This window comes from Muntiacus reevesi, chromosome 10 (assembly GCF_963930625.1).
Source record: "Muntiacus reevesi chromosome 10, mMunRee1.1, whole genome shotgun sequence".
Classification (NCBI taxonomy): Eukaryota; Metazoa; Chordata; class Mammalia; order Artiodactyla; family Cervidae; genus Muntiacus; species Muntiacus reevesi.
This window is the reverse complement of record NC_089258.1, coordinates 43,406,161-43,430,944: the sequence shown is the minus strand read 5'-3', so window position 1 is coordinate 43,430,944 and position 24,784 is coordinate 43,406,161. Positions and strand designations below refer to the sequence as shown.

At 39.0% G+C, this 24,784-nt stretch overlaps 1 long non-coding RNA gene across 1 annotated transcript in view; it reads left to right on the top strand.

Moving 5' to 3' along the window:
- Window positions 1-23,797, top strand: part of LOC136176446 (uncharacterized) — a 40,438-nt gene extending 16,641 nt beyond the window's left edge. Inside the window, exon 3 of the long non-coding RNA XR_010664586.1 lies at window positions 23,672-23,797. This is a non-coding gene — a long non-coding RNA (uncharacterized lncRNA). The remainder of the gene's footprint in view (window positions 1-23,671) is intronic.
- The last annotated feature ends 987 nt before the right edge of the window (window positions 23,798-24,784 follow it).

The window sequence follows — 24,784 nt, the reverse complement described above, 5'->3', positions numbered from 1 at the left end:
CTCTTGGATCAGTAATAGACTCTCATAATGTTTGGCCAATCTTGTGCTCCTTTAGGACGCTAAATAGCAATTGAATGTACCAACTTCTAATTCAGTAACTAATTAAGTGCTCCTTTAGATAATATACCTGGGTAAGGGGAAAAAAACCCTATTTTTCTTTACCTTGTCATAGCATTAATGGATGTTGGGGGGAGTCTGTGTTTATCTGTCTATCCATCTAGATATAGATACATATTTTGGATTTACTAGATTTATTATTCCTGTACCTGTTTCCCCTCAGATGTATTCCCTCTCCCTTTCTTGCTCTGCTGACCCCTAGAAGCTACATATACTAGGACCTACTGTTCACATGATTAGATTTAATGAGAATCCTTGATATGTAGTTGAGGAGCAGGAGGAAGGGAGAAACCAGAGTCTTTTTCTCTATCTTGATCTTGCTGGCATCTCTGGCAGGAATGTCTTCAACTCTTTGACTCCAGGTCCTAAAAAGCCTGTCAGCCAGGTGACCATAGATGCTGTCTTGACTCTTGGTGATATCACCTGTTTCCTTTGACCTCCAGCCTAAGAGAATAGTAGTCTTCTGTGGTGATAATCTGTGGATTGCACACATCCCTTATTTGGTCTCATGGCTCTTCCATGACTGGTATAACCAATTCTCTGTACTTAATTCCCTTTATTCTTGCTTGTAAAATGGTTTTCTTTCCTTGGCTAGCCCCTGGGATACAATGGATAGGGCAGTTTTTCTCATGACTAACTCACTAATCAGTGAGGATCAACCAATTCCCAGTAACATTAATATCCTAATTTTACTAACTCATTAGCTGCATTTGACTAACTGTAATATCTGAGCCATCCTTAGAGTATCTTTAAGGTAGCATGATTTGGGGGGTCTTGAGAAAGGTTGTAGGACCTTTCTACCAACTTCATCAATTCTCCTTCCAATGTCACATGTATAATCATTTCTTAGTCTCACAAAATCTGAGAGATAGAGGGGGAATTATAACTCTGCAACATAGTTTCTGGAATCAGATGCAAACATTTAAAACATTAATCACACCTGTTTTTTCTAAGACAGTATGAATATTTCAAATATTTGGCCTATATGAAACTTAGTAATAAATGCAATTTATAATCAATGTCCCTATGAGATATGCCTACTACCACATTTAATTTTTACTAACAAGGCATTTCCCCATGCAATAACAAACATGAATCATTACACAATCCTAGGGGTACAAGTAATATCAGATTTTTCATATAAATACCATTTATTTTGGATCCAGACACAAACCACCTAGTTGGGCAAATGTACAGTATCATCTAATAGTGGGAAACCCTTCCATTATTTTGTAGAAGAGATCGGAGGCTTCTTCTATACCAGAAAAAGTGAAGAGAGACTTGGTCCTCATTTGCAAAGGTCATGCCTGCCAATACTTTTTGATCAGACCAGGAATGATCCCTTTGAAGGTGGAGGGGATTCCAGAATATCATGATTTAGAATCCACTCCATAGACACAGCACGTTTAGAAATCCTTCCATACATGGGTGCCATGTTCAATTTGTAACCACTGTCCTCTGCTTCATCCTCAGTGACCTCACAATAGGTAGGGTCAGATCATCCTTGTTAGACCTTGGCACTCACTCTGTCAGCCAACTGATATGCCAGCTTCGTAATGGACTCACTGTGAAACTGAAGCCACAGTGTAGTGTTTGCCAATTTCTGTAGTGGGACTGCTCCCATGGTGGTCAGTTTCATGTTACCAACATGATGTCAGTGAAGGCAGAGTTGGGAACAGACTTTTTTTATTATTTCCACCATACAAATTTAAGACATGTAAATAACCTCAAGAAAGAGCACAGATTATAATAAAATGCAGTATAATAATTAGGAAGTGATGAGTTTTGAATATCCGTTAGTATTGTTGTTAATAAAATTAGTTTCACAGTAAGTTTATATCATTTAAATTTTAATGATGACTGTATTTAACAACACAAAATCCCTGAAAAAGATAAGCAAGAGAATATGAGCTATCTGTAGTACACTACCATTTGTCTTTCTCTCCTTAGATTCTCTTAGAGCCTGCCAGGCTCCTCCCACCATGGAATTCTCCAGGCAGTAACACTGGAGTGGGTTGCCGTTCCCTTCTCCAGGGGGTCTTCTGGACCCAGGGATGGAGCTCAGTCTCTTGCACTGCAGGCAGATTCTTTACCCTCTGAGCTACCAGGGAAGACCTTGAGTGTCCCCAGTCTCCAAACAGAAAGAGCCGTTGTAAGAACTGACAGCATCATGGTCCATGGTCCTGGGTCTGATTTCTTTAAAGAGGTGTGAAGAGGATCCTGTCTACTATGCACCTTGTCACATGGAGAATTAAGAACTAGAACTGTGGGGCTGACTGTGCTTCTGGAGAGAAGGGAGTTAGGGTTGGAGATTGTAGGGAAGCTCATTTTTATATGTTTTTGTGAGTACAGAGCAGTAAAACACAAAATGAAAATGGATTTATCAGTAGACTATTTCACTACGTAAAATTTTGACTCAGTCACCCTACTATGAACAATGTTCCTGCTGCCCCCACTGTTTTAGGATGTCACAGAGGGCTCCCTTAGAGTGCTCCCTGACTAATGTAGATGCCAGGCACCGTAGGGGGCTCCCCAGCTGGCACTAGTGGTAAAGAACCCGCCTGTCAGAGCAGGAGACATAAGATGGACAGGTTTGATCCCTGGGTCAGGAAGATCCCCTAAGGAGGAAATGGCAACCCACAAGAATGATAGTATCAAGAGTTAGTAAGGAAGTGACTTAAGAGTCAAGAGGTGAACCCTTATGAATGAGATGAGTTTTCTTATAAAAGAGGCCCCACAGAGATCCCTTGTTTTTCCTGCTATGTGAGGATGCAATAAGAAGTCTACAATCCAGAAAAAGTCAGCAGCCAACCATGTTATCACTCTGATCTTTTGATGTACAACTTTCAGAACTCTGAGAAAGTTCTGTTATTTATAAATTGTCCAATTTATAGTATTTTGTTACAGCAGCCCAAGTGGATTAAGACACCAAGTATTTGCTAAGAGTGTTTTTGGATGAGATTAAAATTTAAATCGGCATATCGAGTAAATCAAATTGCCCCCCCTAATGTGAGTGGGCCTCATTTAATCATTTGAATGCCTAAATAGAACAGAAAAGCTGACCTTCCCCTGTGAAGAGGGAATTCTGCCAACTTGTGTCCTTTGAACTGGGACACTGACTTTGCTCCTGCCTTTAGACTCAAACTAAAACATTAGCTCTTCCTGATCTCAAGCCTGCTAGTTTTTAGAATGGAACATCATCATTGGCTTTCCTGATTCTCAGAATTGTGGACTTAGGCTTGAGTCTTCAGCTCTGACTTACCACCCTGCAAATACTGAGACTTCTGCATCTCTCTAATCATGGGAGCTAATTCCCTGTAATGAATGTGTTTGTATAGAAATATATACATATATTGTTATAAACACACATATATACATATTTATGCCCTATTGGTCCCATTTCTCTCGAGAACTCTAATGCATTGCCTGATATTCTTAATTTTGACTCTGTTGACCTCAGCACTCTATTATGGAACATGGTATAATTTTTATTTAGCAGTAATTACCTTATTGAATACATTTTTGAAGTAGGAGGAAAGATATTTTCTTTTTTGCAGCAATACAGATTTTTCTTTTTTGCTATAGATGTAGATCCCAATGATTATTTCAATTAGCTGATTTAGTATTGATGAAAATGATGGAGAATATTTTTAAACCAAATTCCAATTACGTAATCATAAACCTTCACACTTAATTAATCATAGTTTACATGTTTGGAAAATTAAATCACTCTTAAGGAGCCTAAGTAGTTATTTATGTATACTATAGAAAATTACAGAGGCAGGAAATTTGTTGATACTCCTTTTAAGGTTCTTTTGAATTTCCAAAATATTTTATAAGGTTTAGGTTACTTTGAAGTAGGATTCGCATTTATAAAGAAGTAATCAAAGTTGAAAGAAGGAGCACAAAACTAAAAGTCAAGTCTCTTAGAAACTAACCTTGACTCTGACAATGATTAGCTTTTAACTAGTTCACAGCAGTGGATCTCACTTTCATTATGTATGAGTACTGGTAATAATCAGATAATATGTATGCTTTTAGTATTATTTCATCTATAGGCAACAGTGTGAGATAAGTTTCTTTGTTCTGACTCATCTAAACTCATCTTACTGACTTGGGTTTTTCTCATCCTACTTCTAAGACCACAGAATGACTCCCTCCTCTGGCCAGACTGCACTAGGGAAAAACAAATCTGATATTCATCTGTCATAAGTTTAAATAATTTAAAAGGGATTCAAGTGTTATTGACTCTGTGTTGCTGCATTTGTTTTGCATTTTAACAAGACCAACATTTTTAGCTAAATGAATGAAACTCAAAAGTGGAATTTCAGATGACAGTATAGTTTGGGACAGAAGTTTTCTTAGCCATTTGAGGAGCTTTCAGGGTGATTGTTTATTTGGCTTACCTATAATATTGAGAGAAGAATGTACAAGTCAGGATTGGCCAAGAGATAGAGGAACTGCTGCCAACCATACTTCATTAATTTTTAATCAAGTATTATGTACTAGGCATTGTGCCGGTTCATAGGTATGTAGGGTTAGCGAAGATGGTGCATAGAACTTATTAACTACTTGTGCTTACTTGTGACCATGAAATCTACAAACTTAGAGAAATATTGAAGACCCCAGGCCCACAATGCCCTACATCGCATAACAGTCATCTATTCTTACTTGATAGAGTTTGAAACACTGTTAAAAGCTGGAGGAAAGATTAGAACAATTCTTCATATCTTACTTCAGCCCTGAAATAACCTCCACATTTTCTCCTGTATCTTTCTTTCTTTTTTTTTTTTTTTTCCTGTTTTGCTTTAAGGAAGAAAGGGCACTTAAAACAGTAAACAGGGTGATTGAGATAGAGACAAGTAAAAAAATAGTATCAATGCATTTTGATAATTGATCCCTCAAATTGTACAAATAGTATGAGATAATTGTATAATTAAATTGTAAAATTGTATAAATGTGTATGAGATTAAGTTTAATTGAAAAGAGTGTTACTGAAAATGATTAAATACCAGTTAGCAATATTTATCTGCTACTATTCAAAGTCACAAGCTGGACACTAATAGTAATGTTCAAATTTATAATCAACAGTAAGTAATAAATAGACTAGAAAAAATTCTTTTATAGGACTTCTATAGCCTCTTAAATTAATTCACCAAAACTCAAATACTGTCCTTGATAGCATTGGAGATGAAAGCTTTACTTTTTAATGGGAAATCTGCATCTCATTGTAAAAATGGAACACTTCATTCCTGGTCTATACATAGTTTCAGAAACAGTAGTTTTTGGATTGCCAAATACTTAACATAAAGACAGTCTTGAAAATTCATTTCAGGCATAAGACACCTATATATATAGAAAGAGGACTATTAAAATGAAATAACCACTTCCTGGGACCAAAAGGTTATAATGATGAAAACTCTTCAAAGTGATACCTTTTGCCTTATGTTTTGCAATCCTAAGCCTGCAAGTACAAAAAAAGATTGAAGAGTGAGAAATAGATACAGTTTATGATGATTATTGATATAATTGCAGTTCCTGGTACTACTTGGGTCAACTATCAAGGAGCAGGGAGAATTTCGGCAGTAAAACAGTCTTATCAGATTTATCAAATTTTTTCTTAAACTTGATCATTAGTGTCTCCTACATGCAACCATTATTACATTTTTCCTTTTGACATTTTCCTGCTTTGCTAAGAAAGAAAATATATATTAGACTGGTAATATAGAGCCTCAAGTTTTGGTTCCAAGTTTGTGATTTGGAATAAGTCCTGTATCTTATATAAGCCTTCTATTGTAAAAGTAAAACTTCCATTTCCAAAGTTTTAGAGAACAATATTTACAGTGGATTTAAGTTTATGAAGATTTTTTAAAAGTCCTATATAAGAATTCCCTCTAGTTTTGATTATATTGACATTTGATTATAAATTTAGAAGGTGGATCATGACCCCAGTTACCAGTGCTGGGTACTTTCTACAACACCAAGATATCTCTCACCTTGAAGATCAAAAAAGTAAAGTGTGTTCAATTCAGATTGATCTGATCTGACACCTTGGTGTTGAGACTCAGGCTAACTAACATTTGTTAATGAATGTAAGCTGTCTCTCAGAAATGTGAGTAGATCCGTTGGTATTTAGATTGAGTTTAAAGTCAACCAGTTGGAATATATATTTCACAAAGTTACATGCATTTGTAGATCAAATGATCCTGGGATTTCTATGACTTTGTTGTGAAATGCCTAACTGATAGAGCCTCAGAAATTACCTGTAGTTTGTGTAGGAGAACATAAGGACAATGTGGCAGATGTGGCTAATGGACTGATAATGAAAAGTCATACTTTCCTGAGCTTGTTTGCAGAGAGATGGGGCCCTGTGGCTGCTTCCCCCTAAAATGAATGTAAATGAGAGCAACACACACATCTTCAGGGCCAAAGCAGTTAAGGACAGATGCACCTTTCCTAAGGTCTCTTTTCTCCAAATACACAGTGAGAGGATCCCAAAGACTGAGCCGAGGACAGGATTTCTGAAGGCCGTTAAATGAGGAAACCCCAACTGGCCATTCAAGTGTCAGAAATAACATCTGTTGTGTGAAGACACTAAACTATGGAGAGTTGCTGGCCGTACTGAATTATTACCAGACCTTCCTAATACAGAATTTGATTTTTTTTCTTTTCTTTTTTTTTTTTTTTGCTAGTGATAGCACTAACTCAAAGATATTTAAGGGCTGAGGAAGAATGATACCATCAGTTTGTTTGCAGTCTCTCAGTTTATATGGTTTACATTTATGTTTTTGTCCTGTTTATGCTGTTTGTCCCTACTGGGGAGTTGAGGGGCACAAATCCATAAAAACTTTACTGGAGAAACCGAGGGTTTAGGAGACTTCCCTTAGAACACATTGCCAGTGAGTGTCACAGTGCAGTGGAGATTTGTAACTCAGGCAAATGGATCCAAAGCCCACACTTTTCCAAAGTTCTTCAGCCTGAAAAAGCCTACAAGTTAGTTAATCCAAGAGATCCATGGTGGTACAGATGCAGTCTTAAGGTCCAACTATGTCCTTCCTTAGCAAGTTTTATTGACGTGTATTCTATGTAGAGGAAAGTACAAATATCATGAATGTTTCATTTCAAAGACTGTGACAAATAAAGCACAACTATGCACCCATCATGCAGATGAAGGCGGAGCCCTCCATACCCCCTGCACTAGTTCCTTTTAGCAGCTCCTCGCCTCCTTTAACCTATAGACTAGTTTGACTGCATTGCATTTTATATAAATTTGGTAATATAGTGTGTATTCTTTGGTGTCTCGCTCTTGTTTTTTTTTTTGGCTGATTAGCGTATTTAAGAAAGCCTCACTGTTGGGTGAAGTGAAGATGATTCTTTTTCATTGCTTGTGTTTTCTTCTTGTTTGTGTAAATCACAATCTGTTAATCCATCCTTCTACTCACGGGCACTTGGGTAGTCTTCACTTTGGGTTTATTGGAAATAATCATACTCAGTGAGTCCCACATTTTCCCAAGGGAGCACACAAGTGACAGGACCAGAGGGCGCAGTGTCTCCTGCTTGCCGCCTCCCCTGCGTCCCAGCCCTTCACGTTTCGCTGGTCGGACTCTTAAAGGAAAGGGAACCAGAGGACCCTTGGCATCCACCTTCTATCTGATTTTACACTGTGTGTTTTGGTATTTTTACTCCTTGGATACTCTGTATAGGTTTACCTTTTTGAGTATGCTGAATGTAGGAAGTCTAATTTTAATTTATTCTTTATATAAAATATTAAAACAATTAATAAACATTTCAAAGTTGAAAATATCAATTTAGTATACAGAAAAGATCATTGGACTTTGAATTCTGGAAAAGTAGATTTAATTTCTATCTCAGGGACTTTGTTTCAAAAAAACCATCTTCAAGACTAAAATTTGCAATCTGCGTGATGGAGCTATATTCCTGCTGCAGAAACTTTTTATTGTGCAGATGTTACATTTGTGAATGCCTTTGGTAATCCTAAGGGCAGTACACAAATATTGGTCATTATTAGGGATAAACTTGCAAAGAAAGTGGGTGCTAAGTCTGAGTGTTCATAATAGGTGAAACAAATCTAAGGTCGAATTTGTTGAGATTTTCTTCATTTAATTTTCTTTTCTGTGTGTGTGTGTGTGTGTGTGTGTGTGTGTATGAATGTACTTTTAGGTCTACTTTTATTTACTTAGACAAGAGAGTGAAAGAAAAAGAGAGAAGGGAACGCTATCCAGGAAAAATGAAGCTTAAAATTCTTGCCAAGAACTAGACAGGCTCCCCACAGAGTGAGGTGTTACGGTTATGGACATCCGTTGCCCCCTCTCTTGGGACTCATAAACTGGCTAGATGTCCTCCAATTTCTACCCCAGACATAAAACAGCTCGGGTGCGTTGTCAGCAGTGATTACACCCTCCCCAAGGGACCTGAAGTTTCAAGCACCCACTCCTAATCTCCCTGCTACAACAGAAGTCCCCTGCAATCAGACAAATTTGTAGGTCAATGAGTTGAAAATTGGTTGTCTTTAACTTTCTGATTTTTAAATACATTTTGTACAAATTGGTTCCAAGGAAAAATAGGATGGGATGGTGAAAAATAAGAGCTGCCACCTTGCATTAATATTCACAATATTGTCGTCTACTTACTTTTGGTTTCTGGATTAATGTAGCTCTGACTTGGCTCCTGTCTCTGTCAGTAATAAAAAGATAATAAAATGGGTAAATGGAAACCAGAGAATTTGCAAGCTGTATGATAAGTGTGGTTTTTCATGTTAAAAAAAAATGTTCATCTGGGAACAAACTAACTTAAAGATTTTTAAAAGCCAATTTCAGCTTAGCGGCTGGGGTTTGTTTGAAATCTTAACCACTGACTGAGGTGTGACACTTACATTTGATACAGTAAATCTTGTCAACTGTTATTTTAAAGGACTGAAATGTGCTTTTATTGCAAAATTGTCTCAGATAAAAAATACATTTTTACAATCTCACTCTGTCATAAACTTTCATGTCAGGTTTTGGCTCCGCAATGCATGTGGGGGAAGCATTATACAGAAATAAGAAGGAGACATGTATAATATTTTATTTTCCATTTTAAGAGAGGAACAGAGATGGTCTTATACCATTCTTGTTATCAAAATACTAAATATTACATACTTGATCGGAAATGATCTGTAAGCATATCTCAAGTCATAAGATTATTGCTTATTGTTGCAGAATCGTTTTCTTAGTTTGATATACTATAATGCCATATATATAAGAAGTTCTGTGAAATGTGTTTATACTTTCTCTCACTTATCATATTTCCTGAAATAATTATTAAAAACTCCAGGCCAAAATTCTACAGGAGAGGGGAGCTTGATTTATATGATTCTCACACTAACATTTCAAAAAATTGAGTTTCTCAAAAAAAGTTTTAAATGAATTGTGTTGTAATTAATTAAACTGTAGATTTCTCACTATTATAAGTCCTATGATTTCAAGTTTAAAAGTACTTGAAAAGATTCCATTTATATGAATAAAACGTCTAGTCAAGTCTGTGTTTGAGAATGGAAGGATACAAATTTGAAATGACATTGATTAGCACAACCATTGGCATATTTGTCAATAGATATCAATGATAGAAAACAAACTGGCAAGCAGTTTTTGTCTCAGGGCCATTTCTTTTTAGAATATATTATTTGTTTATTGACCTTAGAAATCTGGGCACACATTAAAGCTTTTAAACATAAAATAATGATGGTGGGAAAATTAATTACAAGGCATTGCTCACATGTTTCAAAACACCAAAATGCTATAATTCTCAAAGAGAAGTCCTCTGCCCTTAGCCTTAGGATTTTACCTCAGAGATTCTGTAGGTTCAGTTCCAGACCACTGCAGTAAAGCAAATATGATAAAGTGAGTCACATGAATTTTTTTGGTCTCTTGAGTGCACAAAAAAGTTATGCTTACACTATACTGTAGTCTAGTGTGCAACAGTATTATGTCTAAAAAAGTACATACCTCAGTTGAAAATACTTTATTGCTAAAAAATGCTAACCATCATTTAACAACGCAGTCTTGCCACAAACCTTCAATATGTGAAAACCACAATGTATGTGAAGCTTGATAAACTAAGCACAGTCAAATGAGGTATGCTTGTATGTGTATATTCACAAATAAAGAGGGTTGTTCATATTGTTCCTTCCCTTACACTGCCACTAGAAAATGCTCTTAGGGTAATTCAAACAGGATAACGAATGTTAAAGTGCTTTGCAAGCTAAAAAAAAAAAAAAAAAAGCTTTGACTCCTGTGCCACCCCCCTGAGTTTGGTATACTCTTTACATCTGTTGACTTTTAGAATGACTTTTGTGATTATTTTTGCTTGACATGAGAGTCTCAAGTGAGCTGTGATTTCCACTTGATATGTGGGTGTTGAGCGCTTCCTTGGTGGCCCAGCAGTGAAGAACCCACTGATAATGCAGGAGACACGGCAGGAGCTGAAGGTTCAGTCCCTGGGTCGGGAAGATCTCCTGGAGAAGGAAATGACAGCACAATCCAGTGTACTTGCCTGAAAAATCCCATGGGCAGAGGAACCTGGTGGTATCTCTAAACAGTTCAAAATGACTTAGCGACTAAATAGCAACAACAGCAGCAGAGGCCAACTCGTTCATAACATTTCTGACACCAGATGTCTGGGATTTTTCCCACGCTGAATCTCCAACACCAGCTTGATATCCTTTATTCAGTTCTGACACTAACCAGCGGTAGCATAGAGCCTGCTGGTTAAGGGTTGTGAGACTGCCCCTCCCCCAGCCCCTAACTTCAGATACTAATCACTAGTAGTAGATCCTCAGGTTGCCTAAAATTTCTGACCAACTTGGCTGCAAATTGGAGGTTCCCACAGTACCCTCCCTGGATTCAGTAATTTGATCGAGCAGCTCATAGAGCTCAGGAAAACAGTTCACTGATTTTATATTTTATAAAGGTTACAAATGAAAGGCTGGATGAAGACATACGTAGGATGAGGTCTGGAAAGGTCTTGAGTGCAAGAGTCTACCTTTTATAATTGAAATGCACTGTCCTCCAGGCACGTAGGTGTGTTCACTAATGGGGAAATACTCTGAACCCAGTACTTTTAGGGTTTTTATGGAGGATTCCTAATGTTAGCATGATCACAAACTGCACTTCCAACCTTTTCCCCTCCTGGAGAATAGGGGATGGGACCAAAAGTCCCAAAGTTCTGCTCCCAGCTTGCTCTTTCTGGTGACCATCCTCCATCCAAGAGAACAGAAAGATATTCCTATCACCTAGGAAATCACAGAGGACTTAGGAGCTCTGTGTCAGATGGTCCCATCACTCAGTAAATTAACGAAAGTCTCAAGAGCTTTGTGTCAGGAACTTGGGTCAAAGAGTAATGATAGTATCTCTCTCTACAAGTCCAAGAGATCTGTGTCAGACACTGGGGCCCTGACTAATATATATACATATATATAATATTTGTTTCTTATTTTACAGAGGGTCTACACTGCTGAAGAATGAGACAGCTAGGCTTTTAATCTAGGCTTCCATGATAAACTCAGGGCACTGAGTTTTCTATCACATTAAAAATTCTAAGGAGATACTAGCATCATTAAAATCTTATTTAATTATACTTTTTAGTAAGAAGTGTTAATGTGGTTACCGAGTGCTGCTGGATTGTTAATAAATAATCTTTCCAACAAGAATTTTATGATCATGATATACTAACTAGAAAAGCTCTTTAGATTTATCCATGTTATGATTTTGAAAAGTAGTCAAGTTAGGTATTTCTGATGTCAGAAACCCAGTAAGAGTAAGCTGCTGAATTCAAGTTAGTAAAGATATTGAGACATTTCTTATCTGTATGAACAGCAAGAATCTGAAAGCATAATTCCAGCAAATACACTCTTTGAGAATCAGCCCATATGTCACTAGAAGTCTTAATATTTAAGGTGAACTAGAAAATAAGACCAGAAAGATTTCATTTACTTCCAATCTAATTCAACAAACACTTATTGAACTCTTATTAAAGGAAGGTTCTGTTTCAGAGACTGTGCATGTATAGATGAATAAAAAGAAAACAAACAAAAAAATTCGACTCTTGTTGACCTCATCAACAACATTTATGGTGGTTGAGCATACACTACATAAAGCCTGTTTCCTCTGGTCTGCCCTACTTAAACCAGGACAGAGACTCTGGGTATCTGCATTTTCCCAATGAAGATTAAGACCTCTGTAGGAAAAATCGAAAATGATTTGCAGACCTGCTCAATCATTTCCTGCTGATTGCTATTGAAATTCCTTGGTAACTGACACTGGCTTATACATACCTATCGCTATAGTTCCTACACACTTGTTGCTCAAATTATGGCCTGTGGGCTAACAGTGTTTGAGTCTACTTGAAAAGTATAGATGACAACTTTTCTCTGTTTGGTAGAATTCACCTGTAAAAGCTATCTAGTCTTGGCATTTTGTTTTGGGTGCAGTTTTTAAATTATCTGTTCTGTTTCATTACTGGCAATTGGCCTGTTCCTATTTTGTATTTCTTCCTGACTCAGACTTGGGAAAATGTGCATTTCTAAGAATTAGTTCAGCACAGAGGGCCTTGAGACAACTCAAACTCTTTATTTAGTACTGAATTATGATTGGGTAAATGTGTATGTTTCATGCTTAAGTGATTTTTATCCCACTTGTGTGTTCTTTTGGAGTTTAGATACCTAAATGTATTAATGCAGACCAGGTTATGTCCTGTACATTCTAGGTAAGCATTGTGATGTGTGTTTACTGAAAATGCCCAGTGCAGTCAGTGAGTTAGAATGCTGTCTCCTGCAGTAGCTGGTCTCTGTTAGGGTTCCATAACCAGTCCCAGCTGCAGCTTCTCTCAGAGTCACTCTGTCTGACGCTTCTGGAGACGCCGTGTGGAAACAGAGCTTCGGGCGCTGAGCTGTGTCTCCTGTGCGTCGTGGGCTGTTTTGTCCAGCTCTCTGTGGCCCCGTGGAGCGCTGAGTTTCACATGGTCTCAGTCCTTCCTCCTCAGATCGAGTGTGTTGTTTTATTTAAGATCGATGAAACATATCTCATTCCTGTCATCTATTATTTCCATTATCTAAGATACTTGAAATTTCACTTTTGTTTTTCCTCCCGCAAGTGGTTAATTCTATATTTATGTATGCATTAACTTCTGAAAGATTTGCCTTCTTACAACTAGAATACAAGTCCCATGTATTTAGAGAACATTCGCTTTGTTAACCATTATGTACCAGTTCCAAAAACTTGACTCAACCTATAGTAGTTATTAAAACATATTTATTAAAAAAAATTTTAAAAACATATTTATTGAATAAATAAGTACATTCCCATACTGTCAAATACCTTTAAACCTCTTTTAGGAGTAGATTACTTATCATATTATGAATGATTTAGTTCAAAGCCCTTCTACATGTTCCTCTGTTTTTCTCTTTAAAATGCTGTCTTTATAAAATGTGGCAAATTTTACTGCTTCTCTAGGCTGATATGATCCTCTGAGTTTCATTTTTCCATTTTAGATAATTTCTACACTAATTAGAAAGCAATGAAAAACATACTATTATTTTTAGTCTCTAAAGCATGAGACTATAGTGCATTTGTTCTTCCACTATAGTTATTTTTAAAATAAAAGGCAGTGTTTCAGTTTCATAGGTTTCTCTTAACTGCCTGGTGAATGCAGTCATTCTTTTGGGAGGTACTTTCTGACATATACTTGGAGAGTAGAGTATAAGAGCCTGTCTTTAAAAACTCACTGTCCAATAGAATATAAAAATCTTAAGGGGTGTGCCAACAGCCCCTAAAGATCAACAGAAAATCCTGAATTCAGTAAAGCTAAATTTATTTGACATATTGCAATAAGGGAAAATACACTATAGCTGTCACACGCTTGGTAACATCTCTGAAGGGGAAAACCGGGGAGGTGGGGAATAGTTGCATGATTTTAGAATTTTAGAGAGTAATTTTCAGGTGAATCTTGCAAGAGAGGGAACCAGCTGGGACCGGGCAGAGTTTATGATATAACTGCTTTGGATTGGCATGTACAGGGAAGTGAGGGTTTTGAAGTAAGGTGTGACAAATAAGTTTAGTCTCCATAAGTCAACTGCTCTTATTTGCTCAGTCTTCTCTTCTAGGAGGGAGTATTCCCTGGAGCAAAAACCTAATTTTACTTTGCTTATTCTCAGTATTGTTTAACATAGTCAGAGGAAGTTTGCTCAGTCTCTGTATTGTTTAACACAGGAAGAGAAAATTATTTTGGCATCAGGTTTCAGTCCTTCGTTTTTGTGATTTATCAGCTTTGGCTGAAGAAGACTATTATCATCTGATCACATGATAAATTATATATGTATCACTGTTTGAGCTATCCAGCTCTTTGGGAAAGACCCTGATGCTGAGAAGGACTGAGTACCGGAGGAGTAGGAGACCACAGAGGATGAGACAGTTGAACGGCGTCACCAGTTCAAGGAGTTTGAGCAGACTCTGGGCGATAGTGAAGAGCAGGGAAGCATTCTGCGGTCCTTCAGGGCACAAAGAGTAGGACATGATTTAACGACTAAACACCAGCAGCACTGTTTGATGTTATGGCTGTATATAAAGTTTCTGATAATAATCACTGCAGCTGTTTAAGATTTTCTTCTCTATTGGGGGGCAGGTAATTTATTATATACATATTGTTTGATGGAATTGCAGCCATGAAACAATATTTAAGACTGAAGATTAAACAATTGAGCACTACAACACAGACACATACTAATATGAATTATTATCATCAGAACTGTGGTTCACTTCTAAGCCAGAAATAGTCCTCATTCTTGAGAATAGATCAAATCCCACACCCACATTATCTCAAATTATGTATGGGTATTTCTTGTATTTGTCCAGTTTTGGCATCAGGGTAAATTGAAATAATAGAATGAGTTGAGAAGTATTCTGTCCTCTTCTGTTTTTTAGAAGACTTTGTAAGGAATTGGTCGTGTTTTCATTAACTGACCATAAAATTCTTTGGAATTCAGCCTCAAAGCAATCTGTACACTGCATTTTAAAAAAATTGTTCATCAACTCACAAATCTACAAGTTATCTGAAAAGTTTATCTGTAAAACTCTACCTTTCCGTAGCTTCATCACATACTATGGATATTACCTTAGCACTTTATGGAGCAGTGTCACATACAAAACAAATCCCCTCTTCTTTTTCCTGAATGTAAAGTATTGTTGATTTGTTACATTGAACTCATAGTGAGCAGCACTATAAGTCATGCTTGAATGAAGCTTATCTAACACACATTTTTTCCTAAAAAGCACATCACAGCCGTCTTGTGCTTGTAGACAGCACTTCACTACACTTGAGGCCATTTAAAATAGCAAAGTCACAAAAAAAGCACAAGAACATGAAAAACTTGACACTAAGTATAGGTCAGAAAAGAAACTTGTTCCCGTGTGAGAGCTGAAATGACAGGGCAGTGTGTTGCCTGATTTGACCTCAGTTAGAACATGTTTTGGGTGACTCAGATGATTCATTACTTTTTATATAAGTTTGTAAATGACTGTGAACTTGCGCTGAGTGTCTGTTTGGGGGGTTACAAACACATTTTGCAAGTCGTCAAATTTGCAAATGCAGAATCCATGAAGAATGGATCCGTACGTTAGTATGCTCAATAGTGTCCTACATTTCTCCAAGGCTCTTTTCATTGTTCCTCATTCTTATTTTTTTTTTCTGCTCTCAGATTCTGTGATCTCTATCAACCTGTCTTCGTGTTTACTGGTTTATTCTTCTCCTAACTCCCATTTCCTGTTGACCCCTGAAGCAGAATTTTTGTTTGGTTATTGGGCTTTTTGAACTCCAGAATTTCCTTTTGGTTCAATTTATCATTTCTATTTTTCATTGATCTTTTCTAATAGATGAGACATTATCATCATATCTTCCTTTAATTCTGTAAGTGTGACTTTCTTTAGTTCTTTGAAGGTATTTGTAATAGCTACTTTAGAGTTTCTCTCCTCAAAGTACATTTGGGCTCTCTAAAATGCAGTTTCCTTTGCCTGTTCTTTTAAATCCTGAAAATATGCTTTCTTGTTTATTTGCCTTTCTCATAGTTGGTACTTTTTTAGTTCCAAACTGGATATTTGATAATACATTGTATCAGTTCTGATACTAACTCCCTATTTCTAGGACTATCATTGTTAACTAGTCTACTTGTTTGTTGGCATTTATTTTCTAGTTAGTTGCTTGTTTTAGCTGAGTGAAATTAGTTTTTCCCCAAATGTGCAACCCTTAATGTTGAGCTTAGAGAGTGCAGGCTTGAGTATGACTCCTCCTACCCCACTGGGTTAAAATGGTTTTATCTCTGTCCTCTTTGACTATCTCTTTCAATGAACTCCCTTTGAGGATTCTGCTTTAGTTGCAGATGACATATCTGCATTGGTATCAGATGCCACAGTTAGCCTATGCGAATTTCTAGCTGATTGCTCTATTGTTTTGACAACACCCTGGTAAATAAATTACTCTGAAGTCTGATCTGATTCTGCTTGAACAGAAACAATCTGATTCCAGTGCTTCTGCAACTTCTGTAGGAGTTGTCTTTGAGGTCACATTTTAAGGCTTCCTCCACCCCCAGGAGGACCCTGCTACTTCTTTCCTCAGTTATTTCTACTAACCTTCTAGCTGTTCTGCCTTTTCTCGTATTGCTGTCACAGAGCTATAAGCCCCAACTAATTTACTTATCACCAAAATCACCACTGGTGATTCCAGTGTCCTTAGGCTTGAACTTCTCCACACTCCATTCAATATAAGATGAGTCCTCTTAAGGAGAAGTATGGAGTGCTCTGTGCTTTTAGGCTTCCTCTTCTTCCCGGGCAGAATGTACCTGCTACTGCTTCAGAGTTTAAGGTGAGGACAGCACCCTGTTTCTCTTGCAGAGACACCCATGTTCTATGAGCAGAGTTCTAGGCAAAGATACTGTATGGTCGTCTTGGCTTTCTCCTCCTAACATGGAACCTTAGCTATACTCGTGAACTAAGACGAGGATGCTTAAGGTCTAGTATTCTCAGCCTGTCACGGCTGCTGTGGAACTTTTGTCCTACAACAAGGCCCAGGTAGAGGAAGAGAGCCTCTACCTTCTCAGTCATTTTTGCCTGAAATAGAGCTTTAGCCACATGAAGCTGGGAGAGGAAGGGATGAGAAATAGGTGGTCTGCTCCTCTTGGCAGATACCATAACCCTAGGCTTGGACTGTCATGAAAGACTTACTCCATCTTCTTAACTTCCCAAGCCTAGATTAGACCTCCTGTCACTATACCTGGGAAAGGAAGGGGGCAAGGCATGGTTCAGATGGCACTGACTCTGTTCTTCTAAAAGTTAGCAGATTTTCTTGAATAAGTATTTCTCCATTTGTTATATGACCTTAGGATGGCTTCCAGACATATTTAAATTGTTTTCCATACTTTGATCATTTGTTTTTTATTGGGAAGAGGATCCACAGAGTTCCTCACATCACTATTCTAGAAGTGCTTCTGACTTGACTTTTCTGGGATGTTTCACTGTTTATAACATCTTTGCATGAAAAGTTCTCTTGATATCTCTAATTTTCTTGAAGAGATCTCTAGTCTTTCCCATTCTATTGTTTTCCTCTATTTATTTGCATTGATCACTGAGGAAGGTTTTCTTATCTCTCCTTGCTATTCTTTGGAATTCTGTATTCAAATGGGGATATCTTTCCTTTTCTCCTTTTTCTTTCACTTCTTTTCATAGCTGTTTGTAAGGCCTTCCTAGACAACCATTTTGCCTTTTGCGTTTTTTTCTTGTTGATGTTCTTGATCACTGCCTTCCCTGCAATGTCACAGACCTCTATCCATAGTTCTACAGCCACTATCAGATCGAATCCCTTGAATCTATTTGTCACTTCCACTATATAATTCTAAGGGATTTTATTTAGGTCACACCTGGATGGTCTAGTGGTTTTTCCTACTTTGTCCAATTTCAGTCTGAACTTGGCAATGAGTTCATGATCTGTGCCAGAGTCAGCTGCTGGTCTTGTTTTTGCTGACTGTATAGAGCTTCTCCATCTTTGGCTGTGAAGAATATAATCAGTCTGATTTTGGTATTGACCATCTGGTGAAGTCCATGGGTAGAGGCTTCTCTTGTGTTGTTTGAAGAGGGTGTTTGCTCTGACCAGTGTGTTCTCTTGGCAAAGCTCTGTTAGCCTTTGCCCTGTTTCATTCTGTACTCCAAGGCCAAATTAGCCCAGAGACTTTGAAAGATGGGGCCTGACTGTTCTCTAATTGTGATATACATCTATCATTACCGTGGTGGTTTGTGAACTTGATAACAGCTGTGAAGTTTGGCACTTCCTCACAGTTAATACATGCCGGTATCTGAAATTTGTTTGTTCTGTTGTGGGATAGGCATTATTTAATTAAATAACTGTAATGTATGGATGTGAGAGTTGGACTATAAAGAAAGTTGAGTGCAGAAGAACTGATGCTTTTGAACTGTGGTGTTGGAGAAGACTCTTGAGAGTCCCTTGGACTGCAAGGAGATCCAACCAGTCCATCCTAAAGGAGATCAGTCCTGGGTGTCCTCTGGAAGGACTGATGTTGAAGCTGAAACGCCAATACTTTGGCCACCTCATGCGAAGAGCTGACTCATTTGAAAAGACCCTGATGCTGGGAAAGACTGAGGGCAGGAGGAGAAGGGGACGACAGAGGATGAGATGGTTGGATGGCATCACCAACTCGATGGACATGGGTTGGAGTGGACTCTGGGAGTTGGTGATGGACAGGGAGGCCTGGCGTGCTGCAGTCCATGGGATTGCAAAGAATCGGACATGACTGAGTGACTGAACTGAACTGAACTGAAATTCATGCATGAGCAAACTGTTCAGAGTGAGAACTGCCTGTATAGCATATGTTGAGTAATGTCCCATGGTAAGAAACAAATACCTAGAGGCCTGTAGGATGAGAATTTGTATCTTGTTATGAGGAAGTCTTTCTCTAAGCGGAGTGTGAAATTGAGATAAAAAAGAGAGTTGCTTTGACTTCAGAAAAATGAAAGAATTCTGCATAGCAAAAGGCAACCCAAATAGAGTTAAAGATAACTGGCAAACTTGGAAACATAAACATTTGATGATGTCTTTGGCCAACAATTCCCTTTTTTCACCGTAGAATGAGGGGGAAATCTCAGTGAGCCAAACCTCATGAATCAATAGATAAGAGGTTAGACTAAATTTCTCATATGGTATGGATTTAATTTTATGGAATGCAAAGTATCTTCCTGTAGGAAACACGGAGTATTAGCAGTCTTATCCAAATCCTTAGCAGTGCACACAGGTAAACCTTGCGTAACTGTGTGATGGGTGAGTCTCTTTTCTGTTCTATGAGAGAGAGAACAATGAGCAGAATGTGTGTTTCTCCAGGGCCGAATTCTAGTATTGTCTCTGGACCACTGAGCTTTTCAAAAAATCGAATCGCACAGTCTCTCGCAAATCACTCTGAGACAATCAAGAGGGAAAGAAATGGAAAGTGTTAGAAAACGCTGCGGGAAGAAAGAGCCACCTCTAAGGACCAGTGGTGAAGGCCTTTATTGGGCGGTCGCTCTCGGGCAGAACTCCCGGGGAGGGGCGGGTGAGTGAGGAGACAAAGGGAGTCTGCGAGGAAGGAGAGGTGGGGAGAGGTTTTATATCAAGGCCAGGCGTCCAGGTCAGGTCCTTCTATATAAGGAAGAAAGCGCGGGCTACAGCGGCGGTGGGTGTCCAAGGGCTCTGTGTCCGTTCCTGGTAGTACCAGGCTGCAGGGGGGGGTCGGTCCCCGGAAGTTTAGCCAGCCTCCGGAACCTGTCTGCGGCACTTTTTCAGGGCAGGACTCAACACACCCAACCTTTCAGAAAGGTTGATGAACTTGCCAGTCACCGTTGTGGTCCTGACTCCTGAAAATAGTGATGATGGGGAGGATGAGATGTCACATATCTGAAACTTACAGGGCATGAAGATTCAGATGTACAGGGTGTAGATTCACATGGAGTAGGGAAGAATGCCTCTCATAACCTACCTCAGCTGAATTACTTATTGGGAATTGTTGATTAAGAAATGAGAGGATACAGGCAGGAGCAACTCCTGAAATAGTGCCTAAATAACTCAAATATTCCTAAGGAATCCTGCGGACAACTGTGTCAGAGAGGAACTGACAAATGGAATATAATAAGCACAGAGATCATGCCCTTGTCAGCTAGCATACGGAGAGCATTACTGATCCTCAGCAAATCATTACTGATCCTCAGAAAAATGTAATGTGACTGGGCCTAAAACCTGGTTGGAATTTTCTATAGATGTGTGATATTGTAGATGTGTTTGCAGCTGCACTTGCCAAATCTCCTTTTCAAAGCACAGTAGGTCATGGCCAGAGGAGCAAGGGCAGCTCTGCTCGCTCTCAGGCAGAAAAGGATTTTAGAAATGTCAGGTTCTCTCCCACAAAGGAAGGGGTTAGCAGATTATGAATTGGTGATTAGTACAAGTGTCTGTGATCCCTCAACTAATTTCCATCTTGAAGCTGGGATATAAAGACTCAGGTGCTGGGTGGTGAGTCACAATCTCTGAATAGGTGCTTAGTCAGGACGGATGGGCTGAATCCGGGTCTCGGCATCTGGTACCCAGCTCTTTTTCCAGCAGGATGCCTTTAGACATGACCCTGACACCTTTGCATCCATAGCTTTTTGTTGTTGTTTGGTTGTTTGAGTATATAAAATGGTGATAACACTACTTGGTGGCATATTCAATTAAAAAAAAATAGCAACCTTTCATTACTCAGTGCAAATCAAACAGGAAATGCTTTCTCTTAGTAACCCTGCTTAACAATTTTCTGGACTCTTCTGCGCTGGGCCAGATTCAGAAATACACAAGTGAAAGATGAGACAGTACATCATGTTTTATTCAATTGGGTCTTGATACCTGTGTGTGACTCTTAACCAAGTAGTATGCAGTAGTTAAGGACACAGATTGAAATTGTTTAGAGTGTGTCCTAAACTCTGACTGCCAGGATTTAAACCTCAACTCTGGAGATTGTAAAACCTGGGAAAAATTGCTCTCCTAAACTTCATTTCCTGCAACCGAGAAACATAACTGTATCTTCCTTGTTGTGTACTGAATAATACCCTTGTCCCTAAATATCCATATTCTAATGCCCAGAACCTGTGAATGTCACATTAAATGACAGAAGGGATTTTGCCAATGGGATTAAATTAAGGTTATTGATAGGAAGATTCTCCTGGGTTACCTGGATGGACACTCAGTAATCACTGGTGTCTTCACGAGAGAGAGGTAGAGGGAGATTTGACTCCAAAGAGAAAGTGATGATGAAGCTAGGTTTGGATTGATGCAGCCAGAAACCAAGGAATGCTGACAAGAAAACAGATTCTGTCTTAGAGCCTCTAGAGGGGGCATGAATGGTCCTACCAACTCCTGATTTCAGTCCAGTGAAACTGGTTTTGGACCTCTGTCTTCCAGAACCGTAAGAAAATGTGTTTCGTTTTAAGCCACCAAGTTTGTAGTAATATTACAGCAACCGTACCGAACAAATGTGCACCTCTTAGGAACTATTACCCCAGTTAAAATGTGTGACTGGAAGCACACTTAGTGGAACAAATGTGCACCTCTTAGGAACTATTACCCCAGTTAAAATGTGTGACTGGAAGCACACTTAGTGGAATAGCGGCATGCAGCAGGTTTGCCATCATAAGCCATTCTTAAAAACCTGAATCCTTGGCTTTGCGGGATCATCAGATCCAGTACAATGGTTGCCGTTTTTCTCCTTGTTCATCCTGGTAACATGTCTGGACAGCTAGTAGAGAGAGCTCTGTCCTTCTCCACAGGTCCTCTCACCTCTATTAATTAGAAGGAAAGTAAAAGTTGCTCGGTCATGTCCAACTCTTTGGAGACCCCATAGCCCCCCAGGCTCCTCTGTCCATGGGGAGCCTCCAGGCAAGAATACTGGAGTGGGTTGTCATACCTTGCTCCAGGGGATCTTCCCAACCAAGGGATCGAACCCAGGTCTCCTGCATTGCAGGCGGATTATTTGCCAACTGAGCCACGAGGGAAGCCCAAGAGTACTGGAGTGGGCAGTTTCCCTTCTTCAGGGGATCTTCCTGACCTGGGAATCAAACTGGGGTCTCCTGCATTGCAGGCAGACTGTTTACCAACTGAGCTACCCAGGAAGTCCTAACGAGAGGGAAGAGGTTACTTAAGTAAGACGTTACTTAAGCCACCATCTTCTTTTCCTCTCCTTTATGACTCTTCATCCAACTGGTCTTTATAAATTTTAAAGAAAACAAAGTCATTTCTCAATGGATTCAGATACTACCCCAAATTAATATTCCCAAAAAGTTCTTATTCTTATTTCCAGACCTCATCACCAGAAATTCCTGAGCCTAAACCCTGCCTAGATTCTAGGATCAGTCATTTTCTCATTTCTCCCTTTTCCTTTTAGTTGAGTCTTGTCATTTTTGTCCCTTCCCTAAACATAACTTGTAATAAGGTGACATAGCAAAGTGATGAAAGTATAGATGGTTTGTTTTAATCCTGGGTTTTTGCCATCTACTTACTGTGTGACATTGGACAGGCTCTTTAACCTCTCTGGGCCTCAGTTTCAAAAAAATAAGTCAGTATTATAAATACCACCTACCTAAGATTGCAATTGTGAGGATTAAATGGGTTTAAGCACTTGCTAAGCACTTAAAATAGTACTTGTTATAGTGTAAGCACTGTAATTGTGCTTGCTAATAATCATAAGTGCAATTCCCAGCACATAACTTACTCAACTTTCTGTCATCACTTTGAGGTATGTATTTGATGAAATCAGTAAAATCATTCTGTTTCAAGGGGAACAGAAAAGTATTTTTGAGCAATTGTCCATGTGGCTATTTCACCACATTTAGTGTTTTCAGATTTCTGTACAACAGCCTGGGCTAGTCCAGCAGCAAATTAAAAATGGACAGAGCTTATGTTTTGCACCCTTTATCTCACTGTCCCCCCGCCTCCCCCACACACATCCCCATCTCTTTGGACATAAGCTTTCATTTTTCCTCCATGTTCTGAAAACCTACTTCTAAGAAAGTGTCTCGGTTCATCCATGTCGCCACAAAGTAGCATTGGCATATAGACATGATCACGTGTGAAATAGCTACTAGTGGGAAGCTGCCGGATAACCCGGAGAGCCCAGCCTGGTACTTTGTGATGGCCTGGAGGGGAGTGAGGGGAGGGCTGAGGTAAGCTCAAGAGGAAGGGGAGATATAGATATAGATAATTATATGTTTATATTATATATAATGTATATATTATATATATATATATAATCATGACTGATTTGCTTTGTTGTATGGCATAAACCAACACAACATTGTAAAACAAGTATCTGCCAATTTAAAAACCAAAGGTGTGTGATCTCCAACTTAGCGTGAATTTAAGACAAAAGTGCCACTTATCTCAGAGAGACAACTTTTCAAGCCTGGTTCTGTTTCTCAAGTTTGCTTCGTTTTTCTGTCTCTCCTAGCCTTTCCACCTTGGGCAAATACGGGAGATCCACATTGTGGCTCCAACACTTAGCACCCGTGGCGTTCTCCAGGCCTGAGAGGAGCGTCTGAGGGCGACACTCCTGTCCCGGGGCTGCTGAGGAACCCGCGCCCGGCTCCGTCTCAGGTGAGGTGTCAGCTGCTGCTCAGGCAGCCCCTCGCCTCTCGTCACCCTGGGTGACGGCAGCGACCGGTCCAGGGAGGGCCTGGGTGGGCTCAGCATAGGCAAGGGTGTTTCTGGATCTCTGAGAAGAAAATATTGGCGACAAGAAAGACATGCATTCATGAGTCTGGAATTCTCAAATCTTCCACAAGCCACCTGCTATTTCTTGAGAGGTATATGTGGGGGAAATGCCCTGCTTGATAATAAAGAGAGTTTTAGCCTGAAGTTCCACACAAAATTTCTAATCTTAAGAAATATAAGAGGCCCTAGGTGAGATCTCACTTGTGGCCTAGACCAGTATTGGGCACAGTATGGAATAAGGACTGCCTGGCTCATAATCACCTGAAGTACTGGTTGAAATCCAGATTGTTAACTCTCCCACAAGGCAAGGAAATTAGGAGTGATGGGGCCAGAATTATGCCGTTTTCATGATCAGTAACTAGTCGTTATTTCCAGTCTAACCTGAAAGCAATTTGGTCTCTTTTCTTTCAGGGTCTTATGCTTCCTTTGGTCTTAGAGCTTCAAACTGAGGAGGGGGAGGGGCAAGGGTTCTGAAAGAGGAGGGGATCCAGGCAAGGAAACAGTGTTGCCTTTGAACATTTTAAAAATAGTTTATTCTGGGGAAATGGTTCAAGAGAACAAAAGAAGGTGGGTCAGATTTTAGGAGAAGTAATGAAATTTTGTGAGAAAATAGCAGTTGAAGGAAAAAGCAAACTGAAATACAGCATGAGTTTAAACAGTTGATGATAGAGACAGAAGTAGGAGCATCATACCTACAGAGAGGGAAATACAGTTCTACCATTCTGTTGTCCCCAGGACCGAGCAGAACTTAGTTAATTTAACTTACTGGTTTTCAACCCATAGCATCAACCTGTAAATAAAACACAGGACACTTTGTTGTGTTTGCATAACAAATTATAAATATTATCAT